Raw genomic sequence first — 11,414 nt, 5'->3', positions numbered from 1 at the left:
TATAAATGTTTCACACTGGACTCATTTTGGCTTTATGGAAGTGACTACATTACTTTATTAAAATTTTCTTTTGCCTGTAATAAGGGAGAAAGGAAGAGACCACTGTGTCATTTAATCACTCATTCTGTCCTGCTTAGCATGTTAACTTCTCTGTAATCATTGTACTTTCCCATAGTTCCTCCTCCTGAATAGAAAATATCAAATATCCTCTCCAAATCTTCACTCTAAATATTACTCTTATCTGACATAAGACAGTGATTAAAGTAACTCATATCTAGAACCAATTTGACAATAAAAGTTTCGTGTCTGATTCCAATGGTTCTATCCTGTTATTGATTTTGCCTACTTTGATAATTCAGCATTATTTGGTGTTTTTTTTTTCTAGTTTAAACTGATAAGAACAGATACTACACTTGATCTTAGCCAAAAGGCCGAGAAGCGATTTTTTTTTCTAGTTTAAAGGGGGAAAAATTTATCCCTACTCTCACCAAAAATTTTTACTTATAGGTGACCATTTGGCCAAAGTCCATAGATTCTGCAGTATTTTAATCCAGATGGGTAATCTAGTTTTAATACCTTTAGGTTGTGGATGGGCACACACACTTTTGCTGGTTCATGGCTTACAATTTGACCTGATCCCAAGATTCTCTCTATTTCCCATCCCTCTTATATTTCTCTCTTCTATTATTTCATTATTTGACCTTGTGGGATTGGCATGAATTAGCACAAAAATGGAACTCTAATGTCTGGTTTGAAGACTCTTTCTTCCTCTGTGGAGCTCACAGCAGAGACAAATGTAGCTCCAGGAATCTCTTCCTTTTATTTGTGACCTCACCAAGGACCCACTATTATTTTTATAGATGAAGATATTAAGACAAACCAGCTTGAGACTTGCTTGAGGTTATAGAGTGAATCAGGATTGCAGTCAAGAAGAACAAAATAGGAATAAAAGTAGGTTAAATAAATAAACTCACTGCCCCAAACACAGTGTTAGCTGAAAATGTGAGTATAAACCTCAAGGAGGGCTTAAGTAAAGTTGTGGATGATAAAACCTTAATAAGAGCTTAAGGACATTTAGGGAGTTGCTTCTAAGCTTGTGAGGTCGTGATTATGGAGGAAGTGACAACTCTTTCCTACAACATGTTTCTTGGTACTAATGTCAGACAGTTGGTCTAAGCCAGTGCGGCAATTCTTATTTTGTTGTTTCTTAAAACCCCTCTTGGTGTTTTATCTACTGGAGCGTTCACTTGAGACAAACAGCTTATGTACTCTTTCTAGCCAAGCAGAAAACAAAATGAATGAGAAAATCGCCTAAGAAAATCTGTCCTCCTGATTTCCCCCATGAAACTGGCTGGAGAGTCAGTGTTCCCCTGACAGAGACCTGTGCAGGCTGCACCAATCCTTGTCAACTGCTTGGCTTATTGTGGGGACGGTGGCAGCTGCTGCTTCTACTTCTTCAAAATAAAAACTGCAAGTAAGTATATGTAAAAAGTGTATCCATCCTAATTTATCTTGCCAGCTGTTTTCCTGGTGGCATTAGATTAGCCGTGCAAATGCAATATTTTCTGAACCTTATTGAAATCCAGATTTGCCTAGTCAGTGGCTTCATTTATTTATTTATTTTAAATATGTTTTTATTTATATATTTTTCTTATTTTTATGAACATTTATTATATACCAGGCATGATGCAAAAAGCTTTATATACTATCTTGGGCAGTTCGGGCTGCTATAACAAGATACGAGCCCTGGAAGTTGGGGCGGTCCAAGATCAGGTGCCAGCCCATTTGATGTCAGATGAGGGCCCTCTTCCTGGCTTGCAGACAGCCGTCTTCTCATTCTATTCTCACATGGTGGAGACAGTGAGCCCTGGTCTTCCTCTCCTTTTACAAGGACACTAATTTCATCATGGGGGCTCCACTCTAATGACCTCATCTAAACCTAATTACCTTCAAAGGCTCCATCTCCTAATAACATCCCATTGTGGGTAGGGTTTTAACATATGAATTTGGGGAGACACATACATGTAGTCCAAATGCATAGGCTATCTGGTGTTCTGATCTCGCCTTCACTGTTTATATATCCTCGTTGGCAGTTTTCAGCAACACTTAGCTTTTTTACTCACCAGGCTAGGGCAGTGGCTGGCTTGCTTTCTCTTAAAAGGTTCTGGAGTCTCTACAGTTAAAGGATCCATCCTGGGAACATCTTCACTCAAGTTCAGCTTCCTGCAATAAAGGCAAAGTTCACTTTTCTTCTAGTTGCACAACTTTTCATTTCCTGTTGGATTTCTTGCCATTTCCTACTTTGGTCTTAAAGGATATCTCTTGTGCTCATTTTCAGACCTGGGGTTCTTGGAAGAACTCTACCATGTTATCAATCATTCCACTTCCTTAATTACTCTTGGGAATTCACCCCACCAGAGGAATAGAAAAATCTCTCACACATAGAGTGGCAATAACAAACATATGAAGAAAAGACTTTTCATTTTCTGTATGCCTTTCTCACAGTGGTTCTCAACCTTCTGGCCCTTTAAATACAGTTCCTCATGTTGTGACCCAAACATAAAATTATTTTCGTTGCTACTTCATAACTGTAATGTTGCTACTGTTGTGAGTTGTAATGTAAATATCTGATATACAGGATGGTCTTAGGTGACCCTTGTGAAAGGGTCGTTCGACTGCCAAAGGGGTTGCGACCCATAGGTTGAGAACCGCTGTATTATTATAAGATGTAAAATAGGAACCTTGAATAACAATGAGCTTTTTCGGAAAGCATACTTTTTTCCCTTAGGGTATCCTCCATTCTGTGCTTCAGTCTCATATTCATGGAACCTTAGAATGATGGATATCAGTTATGACGTTTTGAGTTGCAGGTAACAGATTAGCTCTGACTCTGTGGTCATACTGCTGTTGCAAATACATTTAACCAACCCTGGATCTTCGCTTCACTTGTTCAAAATTCAGGTGAGTGTGAGCATCTGACAGGCTGAGCTTGACTGTGAGCCAGCATGCCTACCAGGGCATGGGGAGAGGAAGGATGTAGCTTCCTCTTGGGAGCTATTGGGAACCCTCTAATATTATGCTCAAGGGATCCTTCAAAACCAGGAGGAGGCAGGTTGGATGGTAGGCTGCCATCAAATAAATAAATAAACAAATAAAAAGACAATAAAGACAAATGACTTCAATGGAAGATAAAAATAATCTCAGAGCCAGTCCAATGTATTTCCTCAGGACTGTTATTTCTTAATCTCAATTAGTAATCTTAACACAGTTCTCAATCTCTATAGTCCCCCCTTTTGTTCTCTTTCTTAAATACACACTTTTTAGGTTAGCAATGGCCTTAATACCGTCACCATTTTATACCAGACCATACAGTTGCTGCTAACGTGTAGAGTCAGAATTGGATTCAGAAGATTGATGTCCTCTTCAAGCTGCAGACCATCTGATTACTGGATCTCCTCTGGGCAATGAAGCTGCCTCTTTTTCTCCTCTCTCGACCGTCAAGCTTGCACCACAGTAATAATATTTAATAAGAGCCGCAGTAAAACTATGTCATTGCTTCTCTGATGGTCAGAGTGGAACGCAGCTGCAAATAAAACAGGAGTGATTGTCATACAGATAATACAGTTGTTTTAGTTCTTTCACCTTGAGAAAGGGTGAGGTAGCCTGAATGTTGATTGATGCTTGTCTCTCGTAGCCGACTGGAATAATACATTAGGTGTTTGGGTGAAATTGTGAGGTGCACTTGATCATGTATTAAACATTTCTGAGCTGTTTGCTGCTGTACATTCTGACAGGATCTTATAAAACAGTCTCGCTAGTTCAGGGTACAGGAAACAAAGCCTTGGTGGTTGTGCCTGCTTTATTGGAATCAGGTGACTCTTTCCCTGAGGCCATCCGTGCACTTTGCCACATTCCTCTGTCTTTTTCTTATGTCCTCCCAGGATAAGTGAAGATAATGTAATACAGGGGAACCTCATTTAAAAGGAACTTCTACATACAGAAATCTGAAGTTCCCAAACAGGGAAATTGTGGAGAGGTTACTTACATTAGAAAATACTTTTCTTTTTGTTTTTATAAAAGGATTCACATTAGGATTTCTGTAAATAGCAAAGTCCCTTACTGGATTAAAAATGTGACTGAAATGCTCTCTCACAAATACATCTACATGAAAACAAGCCATGTTTTATGTCATCCAATTTTATAACTGAAGAACTGGGACTAATTCAGAAAATAGTCATAGAAACTTTGTGTAGCTTTAGAAAGAGGATCTAGTATAGCATATTTTCACTCCCTTACTCTCAGAGAATAACTTCCATGGAAATAGAGGACTGGTACCCTTCTTTCCAAAAACCTAGAAGATTTCTGCATTAAGTCATGACATAGCATAAGGTCATTCTACTATTCATGGTGACATTTTCAAACTATGTTGTGAATAGGATATCACATTGATGGCATGATTTTTCTGTCTTGGAACAAAGAATTTTGGCAAGTTTGACTTCTAAAAATAAAATACATTCCAAAAAAATGACTGTCTTTAGATTCCTAGTTTGTAATTTAGAGAAGACATTTCACTGTAACCTTCCTGGGCCTTAGTTTCCTCACCTGCAAACCAAAGGTTTGTTTTTTTAAAAATTGAAATTGACATATAAATTGCATTTTATTAGTTTCAGATGTACAACATGACTTAGTATTTGTATATATTGTGAAATGATCATAGTAAGTCTAGTTACCATCCAAAATGAAGATTTTGAAGTAGATAACCTCTGAGGCCTTTTATAGCTCCCAAGTTTACTACCTAGTTCTTTATAAGATCACATGAATCCTATGATTCTGAGATTCTACCCTTTTTCCTTTGCTTAATTCAAATCCTACATTAAATCACTGGTGGATTTATTCCATGCTTTATCTTCTCATCTTATAAATATACTTCTTTACCATTTATAAAGCCTGTGTCCAGACTTGTAGCTAGTTAGAGGTCTGAAGAACAGAACAGAAGAATGTTAGGTATACCTAAATATTGTTCTTTTTCTATTGTAACAAGGAATGCGATCTTAGAGGTGCAAAAGGAATCCTATATAATAAAAGGCTAATATGCAAATTGTCCCTTTGACTGGGAGTTTGACTGGGAGTTCAACCAGGGGGCGGGTGGCCGGCCAACCTCCTACATCCCCACCCCCAACCGGCCTGGCTTGATAGGTCCCTATTGGGGCGGGCCGGCCAGACCCCACCCGTGCACAAATTTGTAAAAGTATAAGGAGAAAAACTCATATAGCAGTGGTTCTCAACCTTGGCTGCACATTAGAATCACCTGATAATCTTTTTAAAATCCTGATTTCTGGGCCTTATTCTCCGGAAATTCTGTTTCTTTGTTATGGGGTGGGGCCACAACATTAGTAACAAAGAAACAGAATTTCCGGAGGACGAGGCCCAGAAATCAGGATTTTAAAAAGATTACCAGGTGATTCTAATGTGCAGCCAAGGTTGAGAACCACTGCTTTAGAGAATTGTTGCTCGAGAGAGCTACATTATGGTTAGTTCTGAATCCTGAAAATTTATTTTAGCCAAGTAGAGGTGAATATAGAACTTTACACATAACCTTGAGCAATGACTTCTGACACTACCCAGACTTAGGCCCAACTTTACAGGTTAAGGGCACAGCCTTCCACAAGACTGTTCTACTTCAGACTCCAGCCACAAGCTCAGGGGTTCCCAGGCCATGCTCACTTATGATCAATTCGATACACATGTAGGGGTTTCCACTAATTTAGGGTAATTTGCTAGAATGACTCACAGAACTCAGGAAAGTGCTATACTTGTGATTACCATTTTATTACAGCAAAGAGGATAAAAATCAGAACCAGCCAAAGGAAGAAATGCAGAGCATGAGGTGTCTTCTCCCTGTGGAGTCAGGATGCATCACTCTTCCAGCCCATAGATGTGTAACAATATATACACAGTATTGCCAACCAGTGAAGGTCACCTGGGCTTCTGTGTCTGGAATCTTACTGGGGCTTCATTACGTAGGCATGGTTAGTTGAATTATTGGCTAAAACGTTGAATTCAATCTCCAGCCCCCTTCTCCATAGTGGGTCTCATATCAGGTGATGGAAATCCGGAACGCTCTAATCACAGGCTGGTCTTTCTGGTGTGGCCAGCCCCCATCCTGAGTGATGTCATTAGCTTAAATCATTTAGGGCTTGCCTTTAGGTAATGACACAAACTATCAGGGCCCACTGGGAGTAACAAGGACACTATTACTCCGTAAATTCCAAGGACTTAGAGGCTCTATTCCAGGCACTCGGGACAAAGGCCATTCAAATTCTTTATCATATAACACCTTGCTTTTGCGTTTCTCTGTTCTGTAGTCTTTTTAAGGCATAGTAGTTGCTAGTTCTACCTATCTCTCTCTGACAGGAACTTCAGGGCTGGGTGGAGGTAATTGTTTGGGTTAGAGACCAAGTAGCAGAATGGTAACAGCATAGGCTGTTTTGGATTGCTGTGCGTGGGGCAAATTGGATTGGTGCCACGAGAAACTCCCAGCCTCCAATAGCTCGGGCCTCTGGGCCTCCTGCAAGCCCGTCGACTTATAGCCACACGTGAAGTTCACTTTCCTAACTGCATCTCCGGCCCCTGCACCTCTGCTGGGCCAGAGCACGGTCCTCCACACCCAACCTGGCACTTGGGGAGGAAAGTCGCTTGCTCACGCGGACTCGGTGTGGTGTGGGGACGTGTCCCTGAGGACTGGGTTTTGCTTGAAAGGTGCCATGAACCAGAACGCATATCGGTAAGTCTGGGATAAGGAGCCTCTGGCGACTGGGTGTTTCTTAGCCCAGGACTCTCCATCCACCCCACAGAACTCGTGCGACCCCGTGAGACCGGGTTAACCTGGGAGAGGGGGTGGCAGCGCTTTGGTCCTGCTTCCCCAACCTCCTGAAGCTCCGCACACCTGAGCTCATCCCCTTCCTGCCCCCAAATCTGGCCTCAGCCTCATCTCCCCTTCCTGCCCACAGTTACAAAGTGCACCCTGAAGACTCCAGCCGTGCCCTCTCCCCTCCCTGGGAAACCCCACGTCTTACCCACCCAGACCAGACCGCCCCCACGCCCCCTCCCGCCTCCGTGTGCTTACAGGACAACATTGCCTGGCTGAGGGGCTTGGGTGAAGAAGCCAGCGGCCCCCTTGCAGGGTGCTAGCACCGGGCTGGGTCAGAGAGCGCGCAATGCTCTGAGCCTATTCTTCGGGGAAAGAGGTGACTTCTGAGCCCTTCAGGGCTACCGGGCCCTGCCAGGAGCAACAGGCGGCCCCAGGACAATGGAAGGGTGCGTTTGGGGTCGATGCAGCCTCGGACTTCGGCAGAGAAGCCGGGTTGGCGCTCCAGGAGCCGGCACCAGTGGCCGCTAAAACGAATGGAGCTCAGGCTGCTTGGCTTCATCCACCGCTCGCCAGCTTGATGGTACTTAGGCAAGTTACCTCATTTTTCCAAACTTGGATTGTCTCATCGGTAAATGGTAGCTTATTATGGAAATAAGTTCATGTCTGTAAGGTGCTTGGCACAGAGGAGAAGCTCCCGGTTTGCTATGAACGTTGCTTTTGGACTTTTGAATGAATAGCCACTGCATATTATTAAATGTTTAATTTTTGAAGGTGGTATACCCTAACTAGCTCCAGGTCAGATTTCTAGAAGTTAATCCCTTTGTGAAAGGGAAACCTCTCACTAAATCCTCACCTATGCAGCAGGTAAAATCTGCGCAAAGCGGAGCTTCTCTAGTTGAAGGGGGCCTGCTTCTCCAGCCACCCTCAGCTCCAGGGCATGGAGACCTGTGTGAGGAAGTCCCGTTGGAAACTGGTGTAGACGCCAATCTGGCTCCCTTCCAGCCTCCCCAGCCAGCTCCTGCAACAGGGCTAACAGAAGCACTTCTGTGTAGTGTTGAAGTCACGCTATAATATTCTTACTGCAGCTTCTCTATCAGAAAACGGAGAAGATAATGCCAGCTTTGTTATGGCAGTGATGAGATAATGTCGGTAAACTTTCTGAGCCTTTAGAGAGCAGCTTTAGGGACAAAGGCCCTTGCTGTCGTTAATGTCTAGCTTGTTTTTGAAATATGGCGTTGAAACACTAAAAAATGGGCTAGACCCTTATTCTGTGTAATTTTAGGATAGGGTGGAAGCAGTGACTTCACTAAAGAAAAAATATGCTCTGATGAATGGAGAAGACTTTTGAATAGGAGTTATTTAGAAAGTCTGTTGGGAGACCAGGAGAAAGGAGACTATGTAGCAGCATCTACAGAAAGCTGGTCATGAAGCTGGGTGGTAACTTGGTCATTCTGGTCCTTTCTGTAATTAAATGCTCTTTGCTGAGTCCTGCGATCAACCCTTACTACAAGGTCGCTGTTCCAATACAACTACAGTAGTTTCACAGCTGGGCCTAATGTAGTCATTAACCCTATTAGGAGGTGAGAAGGCATGGCTGTTCATAGTGTGGCTCTGTCGTTAGACTTGAGTTGGTACTGTTTCCATTGTATTACCAGAGGCAAGTCTGTGATTTGTATGAGCATTGGAAGAATGGAAATAAGAACATCTATTTCAAAGGCTTGTTGTGAAGATAATACATGGAAAACACAATGTCTGTTGCATAGTAAATGATAATTAGATAGCAACTATTTAAACATCATCATCAGTATTATTGTTTTCGTTCTTTTCTATTGTGGTGTTATTGATATAACATTATATTAATCTTAGGTGTACAGTGTAATGATTTGATATTTGTATATATTGTAAAATGATCACCAAGGTAATTCCAGTTAACATCCATGACCATACATAGCTACACTTTTTTCTTCTGATGAACTTTCAAGACTCCCTCTCCTAGCTACTTTCAAATATGCAATACATTATTATTAGCTATAGTCACCATACTGTACATTATAGCCCCATGATTTATTCATTTTATAACTGGAAATATGTGCTTTTTGACTCCCTTTACTCATTTCACCCACTTCTGACCCCCTGCCTCAGGCAACCGCCAATCTGTTCTCTATAGCCATGGGCTTGGTTTTGGTTTTTTAGATTCCACATACAAGCAGGATCATATGGTGCTTGTCTTCTCTGTCTGACTTATTTCACACAGCGTAATGCCCTCAAGGCCCATCCATGTTGTCACAAATTACAAGATTTTATTTTTTCTTTGGCTTAAGAATATTTCATTATATATGTATGAATATACATAATTTTATTTATCCATTCATCCATCCTTGAACACTTGGGTTGCTTCCATGTCCTGGCTATTGTAAACTAGTAGCCCATTGCGCGATATTGTGCGCAGTAGGCTGCCTGCCACTTCCGCGGGAGCTGGCGGGAACCATAGCGCACTGCCAGGAGCTGCTCACTGCTTCCATGGGAGCTGTGGGCTTCCGTGGGATCCGGGAGGGACCCACGCCGATTCCGCAGGAGGCGGGAGGGAGCCGCGCTGCTTCCGCGGGAGGCAGGCCCGCTGTCTCCTCTCCAGGCCTGTACTTGGCCATGGAGGCTGCGGGCCAGCGGGCCAGCCCTCTGTCCCTGTCTGCTCCAGCCTCACCTGCGCGCACAACCTCCTCCTGTCTGGTCATGACCTATTACAGCATCCTGGCCTAATTTGCATACTTCCATATATATATATATATATATATATTGCTGCAATGAACATGAAATTGCTGAATCACATGGCAGTTCTTTAAAAAAAATTCTGTTCAGATCCTCTGCTTATTTTTAATTGGATTGTCTGTTGTTGCTATTGAGTTATATGAGTTTTTTTATATTATTTTAGATACTAACCTCTTATCAGATATATAATTTGCAAATATTTTCTCCCATTTAGTAGGTTTCCTTTTCATTTTGCTGATGATTTCCTTTGTTGTGCAGAAGCCTTTTAGTTTGATGTAGCCCCACTTGTTTATGTTTGCTTTTGCTTCCTTTGCTTATGGTGTCAATTCCAATATATCATCTCCAAGACTCATGTTAAGATACTCACTGGCTATATTTTCTTTTAGTTTTATGATTTCTGTTCTTACACTCAAGTCTATAACCCATTTTGAGTTAATTTTTGTGTATGATATGAGATAGTGGTCGTTTCATTCTTTTGCATGCTGCTTTCCAATTTTTCCAGCACCATTTATTAAAAAATTGTCCTTTCCATATTGTATATTCCTGACTCCTTTGTCATAAATTGACCATGTATATGTGGGTTTATTTCTGGTCTTTCGCTTCTCTTCTGGTCTTTCTCTTCTCTTTTTCTTCTCTTCATATCTATGTGTATGTCTTTATGCCAATACCATACTGTTTTATTATAGCTTTTTAATATAGTTTGAAATCAGGGAATGCAATATGTACTATTAATTATAAATTTATTATCATGGATGCTAAATATCTGCCCATCTATATCTAAGTTTTAAAATCACCAAGAAGTTAGAACTTGAGAGGTAATGGCCTTCCACAATTGAAAAACCTGAAGCTGGAATAGATTTTGATTTTCTCAAGATGTCCTTGTTATTTAAGTCTTCCTTATCTGGAAACAGAGCTTCCTCCCAAATGAAGTGACCATGAACAATATTAATTCCCATTTCAGTATCCTTAGGCAATACCTCTGCTTATCTTATCCACATCTTTTTAAACTAGTCTCTTGTTGATTGCCTTAAGTTGTTAATGTCAGGCAATGCAATAAAAAGAAAAGGAAAACTGGTTGCAAAGTAAAATTATAAATCTTGTAAAGGATGCAGGATTTTATAAAGGTGACTAAAGTGGTATTGGAGAACTGTTGAATTAGAATTAATTCAACAAATATTTATTGGGCACCAGTAGGTACCAGGTATTGGAAACTGGCCCTGAATAAAAAGACAGATAAAAATCCCAGCCCTCATGGACCTGCCATGCCAAATATACACAGAACCAATGACAAATGGATCTGACAGAGTTGAATCAGTCAATAACCAGAAGAGAAAAATCAGCAAAGAGGATGATATAATAGACGTTTTTGGTAATTTTAAAACCTGTCCACAAGCTGTCCATGAAAGGTAGAGCCCAATTCTTCTTCCCTTGAAAATGGGTTGGCTTTAAACATTTGCAAGTAAGGAATAGAATGGGCGCAGAAGTGATGCTGTGTGAATTCCCAGGCAATCAGGTCATAAAAATGATAAAGATTTTGTGTTCTCTCGCAGGGGTCTTGAGGTGCCATGGAAATAATATCTAGCTACATGAAGTCACTGTGCTAGAAAGACATTGGATTGTGGGTGGGGAGGGGAGAGAGAGAGAGAGAGAGAGAGAGAGAGAGAGAGAGAGAGAGAGAGAGAAGACGAAGACGAAGAAAGGAGAGAAAGAGAAACCTGAGGAGGCCTTGCTGTTGGCCTCCAGCTCAGTGTTCCAAGTCCAGGTGCCAGACATAGGA

General features: G+C 41.4%; 1 pseudogene; it reads right to left on the bottom strand.

Moving 5' to 3' along the window:
• Window positions 1-314: 314 nt before the first annotated feature.
• Window positions 315-443, bottom strand: LOC132222999 (U2 spliceosomal RNA; annotated as a pseudogene).
• Between the last annotated feature and the right edge of the window lie 10,971 nt (window positions 444-11,414).

The sequence above is a fragment of the Myotis daubentonii genome, chromosome 1 (assembly GCF_963259705.1).
Source record: "Myotis daubentonii chromosome 1, mMyoDau2.1, whole genome shotgun sequence".
Lineage (NCBI taxonomy): Eukaryota > Metazoa > Chordata > Mammalia > Chiroptera > Vespertilionidae > Myotis > Myotis daubentonii.
Note: the sequence above shows the minus strand (reverse complement) of the source record. Positions and strands in the feature narration are given on the sequence as shown.